We start from the raw sequence: 7446 nt of genomic DNA, 5'->3' as shown, positions 1-7446 counted from the left end.
TCACTAGCACACGAGTTGAGGTTTACAACCTATCGTGTTGACATTATTTTGTTTCTGTGCCAATCCAATCGAGTTAATTATGCATGTGAGTCCTATGAGTTCTCATTTGAATGCATAAAAGGCAAGGACCTTGATCAATGGAAAGTACATTGATAAGAAAAGGTGAGCTGCTTAACTAATTGGAAGACATGGTGGGCAGCTGTGCTACCATAAGGCAAGAAATCGAGATTAAGAAAGTTCGATCCATATGAGTTTGAATTTGTCGTAAACTTTGGTTTTAACAAATTCACATGGATAGGAACACATACACCTTTTAAATCTAAGTGTCATAAGATTTCCTCCTTCATGGAAATGATTGTGAGGAAATGCTTTCACTAAGAAAGATTTTAAGAAGATAATGATTGTAAAATTGCATTCTCGAATTCGATTATGGTTACGGTATCCCTTTCCATAATTTGAATTGTGAGGTTTGGCAATTGTTTAGACACACATATGAACTATCTAAGGCAAAGGTGTATAAGTTCAAGAAGCCTTGATAAAAGATTATCAAAGCACTAAGTATTAGAAACATGAACTTAAGAAATTCAATAAGCATTGTTTTTCTGAAAGTTAAGCTGTTTCTAAATACATGTCAAAGCTAGTGGGAGCATAAGTGTTATGTTTATAATAATCATCATGATAGTGGGAGCATAAATGTTATGATTGTATGATTATTAAGGAAAGTATTGCAAGTTGGCAATATTAATTATAGAAAACAAGAGTTATACCTTGCAAAGTCGTAAGGGTTGTAAAGTTGTTTTGCTATAATTAAGGGAGAGAATATTATGCTTCATTTCAAATCTAAAAGCTTAGGTTGAGAAATGTTAATAAATTTAGTCAAAGGTACATAGTGTGTTCTTGAAATTTCGATTATGATTACGGCATTCCTCTTCACAATTCGGTTTTTTGAGAACATAGCAAATAAAATATTATGCATCGTGTCTCACACGCTTCGGGTATAGGATCGATTGCAAATGCTTTAATATTTGACGATTCTAAAATTTTCCAAATGTCTAGCACATTTAAAGGGAAAAAGGACTAGAATCGGTTTTGACTAAAATAATTAAACAACTATCAAAGGACAATCCAAAGTTCGACGAGGATTGGTTGCTTGTGAGTAGTTGGAAGCATGGTATTGGATGGACCATATCGACATTATTTTGAATAGAAAAGATTCTATTAAGAATGAGTTGTCATATGGAAATTATGGAAATGCTTCCATATTGGATGGACCATATCGACATTATTATGAATAGATAAGATTCTATTAAGAATAAGTTGTCATATGGAAAATATGGAAATGTATCCATATTGGAAATTGAATATTGAAAATCTATGTCTAGATTAGAAACTTTTATGCAAAAGGACGTTCAAAGGAATGTACTTTGAGTGAGAGACATCATATCTAAGGAATTGTCTTGTAACAATCTTCGATACAAGACTTTGTAATATCATTGACAATAGTCTTTGTGACTTACGTGAAGTAACATTACGAAAGGATAGTTGCATAGAATGTTAGAATCTAGCATATTCTATAAGTAGCAAGAATTTGATATTCTTTCACTTATGAAAAAGGATTTGGGGTTGTGAAATGAGAATGATTGGAAATGTGCTCAATTTGGTCTAATTCACAAAGTAAGAACCATAGGAAAACATTGTGTGCATGCTAAGAGCATGGGACAAGTGTAATAATTCAAGTAAGAAGTTGATTACCCGAAACGACAAATAATGAGTAATCGATATGGTGATAAATAAAAGGAGTTTTATTTATGCTCAAAGGTATGAGGCCATATGGGATTAGTATTATTCTTGTGTTTCACCTTGCATGTTTTGACTTCCAGAATAATTGAGTTTATTAAGAATAATCGAATTATTCAAACGGGCCACAGTTGTTCATATGTTGGAAGTAGATATGAATGAAGACTGTCATGAATTGGTGTGTGGATTGTCTATAAGGTATTAAACATAAGCAAATGTTTGCTGCAACGTTCATGAGTGCTTATGAATATGATTTGAGCATTGGATTAGACCCACGCTCACTTGGATCACTCCATGAATTGTATCATGAGTGATTGGTGAGACGATAACATCTTATATTCTTGAAACCGAGATGTGTGAGTTGTATCTTGCAAATCGGTTGCACATTGATAATATGTAAACTCACTAGTAACTTGGTGTTATAAAACATATTGTTGTGTGTGATTCGGTGAGTGAGTGCAAGCAAGCATTGTATCAAAGTTTATCCGTTCCTTTTATCCAAAGTAGGATAAAAGCGATATCTTTGGGCCCCTCGATGATTTAGTGATGACAAACATAAATGCTCGGCCGGGCTAGGGCTAATTTGATTTGTTCAATTAGTCAGTCGTCATAAATCGGGAATCTAGATATAGTACAAAGAGAATGATTTGAAATCATATGTCATATGATATCTAGAATGGAGGAATATATGATCCCTTATCTAAGGACACACGTGTCTGATAGGATCAGAGTTGACAGCGGCTTTGGAAAGCTACGATTGCAGATCAGGATCTGAAGTCATACGCAAAATAGTTGTTAGACTTATCCAAGTGGGAGACTGTTGGATTAGTGTCTAAGTCCATAACTATTTTGGTATGTACTTGACCCGATGGTGCATGGTCCTTTTGGGTTGCCTTCACCAAAGCAACTTGATAGGATGAATTATGAAGAGAAAGGATTAAATATGATTTATTAATATATTATGGGAATAATATAAAGGAGAAATCATATTGTTTAATTAATATTAGTCAAGAATTAATTAGTAATTAGTTTTGTGACTAAAAGAGATTAATTAAACTTAAGGGACTGGAATTGTAATTATAAGATAATTGCAATTTGGGCCATGGATTGCCTTATATTATAAGGTGGACGAATTCTATGGGGAAGCCCATATGAAATCGTCCAAGGCCTTAAGGAAAAGGCTCCATGGGTTGCTTAGAGCTTAAGTAACCAAATTAGGGTTTCCTTGTTAGATAACCCTAATAGCCTAACTATATATAGATCCCTTAAGGACCAAAAACGTGGCTAAGACTTGCTCTAGGGTTTATAGACGTTTTTGGTAGCCTCCATCCTCTCTCCTCTTCATCCTCTTGCTTATGGTGTTTGTGAAACATTAGAGGAGTGACACTTGTGACTCTAAGCCTTCCAAAGTCAATTCAAGGAGGAATTAGGATTGTTATTGCTACATAACAATCAAGGTAACATTATAAACTTATTCTCATGTTAATATGATTATTTGAATGCTAGAATTAGGGTTGATAGTCTTGGATAACTTGCATGTACAATAGAGAAACCTAGATCCAAGCATTAGGGTTTGTATGAGCACATAGGATGTCTTATGACCAAAACCTATCACTTAGCTCAAACACAAGAAAGGCTTCCTATTAAGCTAGAAAAGCCCTAAAATCCACCCAAAATAGATTTATAATGAAGAGGAGAGTTAGGATAATGGCTTAATACCTCCTAAAAAGGGTGCCAACTGAGTTAGGTTCCTGATTCCACATGTCCTTTGCTCCTAGACACTTGATCTCCAAGCTTCTTCTCACCAAAAATCCCCTTTCCAAGATTAAGAACACAAATGGAGGACCCTCACATGAATTAGGGTTTAAGGGTGTCAAGTAGCTGTAAAGGGGAGGCCGAGGAAGGCCAATGATACTTTAAATAGGGTGCAATACCCTGGGATTTAGGGTTTCATCTGCCAGCTCCTACTCGTCGAGTTCCTTCGTAGACTCGACGAGTAGGTCACTAAAACACGTGGACCAACCTGCTGCTACTCGACAAGTAGGGCAACCAACTCGTTGAGTAGCCCTTGAAAACAAGAAAATTCTTATATTAAATCAATACCTGAGAATCAGGGTGTTACAATTTTTGTTGCTTCGGTTAATCGTCTTCGTAACTATCGATGTTAGCCTTGTATACCTTCAAATATGTGAGTTATGCTTCGTTTCCGACCACCTCACCAAACCACCAGAAAATATTGGGTCGCCTCTCTTAACCTTTCAGATCTGAAGCCAAAGACGTCGGAAAAGTCATCAATTGCCATCAATCTTTCAGATCTGAAGCAAAAACATACCGCTTTCTCGGATTTGGTTAGATCTGGTCACATCCGATATGTTTAGTGTAATTTCAAGCTTAAATCTTGTTAGATCTGAAGTCAAAGACATAATGATTTCTCATATCTGGTTTGATCTATTCGGATCTATAATATCAGGAGACTCTATGAAACATGACAATCTTAGATCTATAAATCACATCAGATCGAAAACAATATGCAGACAAGGTGCTTGATGAAATGCTTCAACGAGATCTGTAAGTTTTTAATTTATTAACAAGTGTTTAAAATTTTGTATTAAGTTGTGAATTGTTGTTTGAAGTGTGTATTATACTATGAATTCTGATTTTTTGATGCATTAAGTTGTGAATTTTGGTGATTGAAATTTTGAATTAAGTTTTGAATTAATATCTGAAATGTTTTATTAAACTGTGAATTCTGAATTTTTGTTATCTAGATTTGAATTTTATACATGTAAATGAGTTGTGAATGTAGTGTATTAAACTATGAATTTTTTATATTAAGCTATGAGTTTATTCATACTTTAATATAAGAAATTCACATTTTAATACATATAAATGCCTCCAAATATAAACGTCAAAATATAAGTTTTAAGTTGAGAATATGGATTTAAATATATAATTTTGTGTATTAAATTATGAATTTATTGTATTAAACTGTGAATTGGCTTTATTAAACTGTGAATATTTTATCTGAAGTTATAAATATTATTTTTAAGTTAATAATATGTAAATTTCATGTGTATTAAATTATGAATTTATTATATCAAGTTGTGAATTTTGTGTATTAAACTATGAATCTTTTTATTAAACTATGAATTGACTTTATTTAACTGTGAATAATTTATCTGAAGTTATAAATATTAGTTTTAAGTTAATAATATATAACTTTCATGTGTATTAAATTATCAAGTTGTGAATTTTGTATATTAAACTGTGATTTTTTTTATTAAACAGTGAATTGACTATATTAAATTATGAATGTTTATCTGAAGTTATAAATATAAGTTTTAAGTTAATAATATATAATATTTATGTGTATTAAATTATGAATTTTTTATATCAAATAGTGAAATTTATGTGTGAATGTCGGTTCCACATGTCCATCATAGCGAAATAATTCTCGAGATTTTGCACTTTACAACTTTGAGACAATGTTTCTTATGAATAGTATAGTCATCAACATGTAATACTAGGAAGACAACGACACTCCCAATAGCTTTGACATGTACACAAGACTAATTTGAACTTCTAAAAAGACAAAACTCTTTGAATTTCTCATGGAAGAACAGATTCCTTGCTATGCGATGCTTGTCTAAATCTACCAATAGATTTTTCAAGCCTATATAACTTATTTGGATACTTTGTATGTTTAAATTCTTTCAGAAGATGTCATATATCATTTGAAAGTTCCACTTTACCATATCTTATATAAAAGAAAGCAACAATGGTAACAAATAACCAAATGTACCTTTCTCATCTACTGGTGAGAATGGACCTTTCCTCATAACCAATTTCTTGAGTTTGAGCGAAATCCATTTCTGCCATACAAGCTCTAAAATGTGTGTACATTCCTATCCATGTTAGTCTTCACGTTGAAGATCTAATCACAACCCACTATCATAAGACTAGGTTTAGGATCAACCAATTTCAAACTTGGTTATCCTTCATAGACTAAATTTCGCTATCATTATACTCTTTTAATGGCATGCATAGGACCCATCATTGCTTTTTAGTAACAACTAGCCTTATCCAAATTGATCAATGTTTTGTCATTAATAAACGTATCTCTTTCCACAGTTAGATGAGACTCATAAAACTTGGGTGATGCTCTAACTCTACTGGATTTTACGAAGAGGTAAGGCAATGCCATTTGACTAAACTGGTTTTCTAACATCATGTTGAGAGCTAGTGCCAACTATAGGTTCAATCGCTTTCTGGAGTTGGAGTATGTGACAAACCATGTTCACCTACAGAAAACTGTATATTGCGACGTATTGAGTAACAACCAATGATGGTATAATGATAATAATAATGGATGAAGAAGGGAACCTAACAAACACAACAACCAACATTGTGTACAAAGAAAGTACTTCAAAGTTTATAAATACCACATTTGTTATCAAGATTTGGTTGATGATATTTGACTACGCGTCATAATATATGGTACATAGATAGATATTTGTGTTTGATATGGTGTGTAATTACAATCATATTTGAATATATCGTAAAACTTGCTTCTAAATCAATATTTTCATGTCCTTGTTAACATAGACTTATCGCGCGGTTATAAAATATAGATTGGCCCATAAATTTAGGAAATTTCTCTCACAGTTTGATTTGCCCGCCACTATTTTCAACACCAAAAATCCCCGATTTCACAAAAACTTTACCAACTCTCCCCAAAAATTCAAACCCCCTAGCCAATGGTCAATCATTCAAAGATCCTTGGTTACTCTACTTCTCATTGGCCATATGAGAACCATATATATATATATATATATATATATATATATATATATATATATATATATATATATATATATATATATATATAGATCGAACGCAATTTGGATTATGATCAGTTCCATGTTATTCTAGATTTGCTTATTATCAATATTTTAGTATCGTGTATAGCATTCTCCAAGAAAGACAAACATGTCTTGGGAAAATGGGATTGTAATGCAAGATATTAGGGATGTTATTCAGAACCCGACTGAACCGACCCAAACACGAATAACCTGAATAAGGGTAATTGCATAAACCAAAAATCGGACCAAATAACCAAAACGGGTTCGTTTGGTTAGGGTGTATTAATCGGTTCAGTTCGGTTATTACCCGAATAACATGTACAAGATGATTAATAATCTAATATAACAAAAAAGAACCTAATAAAATATATTATAATTCTATAACCCGAATAACATTTACAATATGATTATAAACGTTGTATTTTTTATGACTTTTGTAGCTTATTATTCCATAACAAATCTTTTAAAGAAAAAAAATTGTTAATTAAAAATAATGCAAAGTATACATAATTGTTTTCAAAGTTGCAAAAAAAGGTTAGAAACATCTGTAGCGATACGGTCGCTCACTACAAGACTTGATTTGATGATATCTCGTAGGGATGAACCGAATTAGGTCCTAATAAGCAATTCGATTCGGTTCTCGGGTATCTATATTAGGCATATTTGGTTCTCGGGTTATTCTTTCCGGGTTACCTAAATAAGGGCTTATTCGGTTCTAAATACCCAACTCGGAATTGAAAAGTCATTTTTTTAATCGTATGTTTCTTGCTACACCGAATGACCTACA

This window comes from Lactuca serriola, chromosome 5, assembly GCF_051521515.1.
Source record: "Lactuca serriola cultivar US96UC23 chromosome 5, Lser_US96UC23_V15, whole genome shotgun sequence".
In the NCBI taxonomy this organism is placed as follows: domain Eukaryota; kingdom Viridiplantae; phylum Streptophyta; class Magnoliopsida; order Asterales; family Asteraceae; genus Lactuca; species Lactuca serriola.
The sequence above is the reverse complement of the archived record's forward strand: the minus strand, read 5'-3'. Positions refer to the sequence as shown.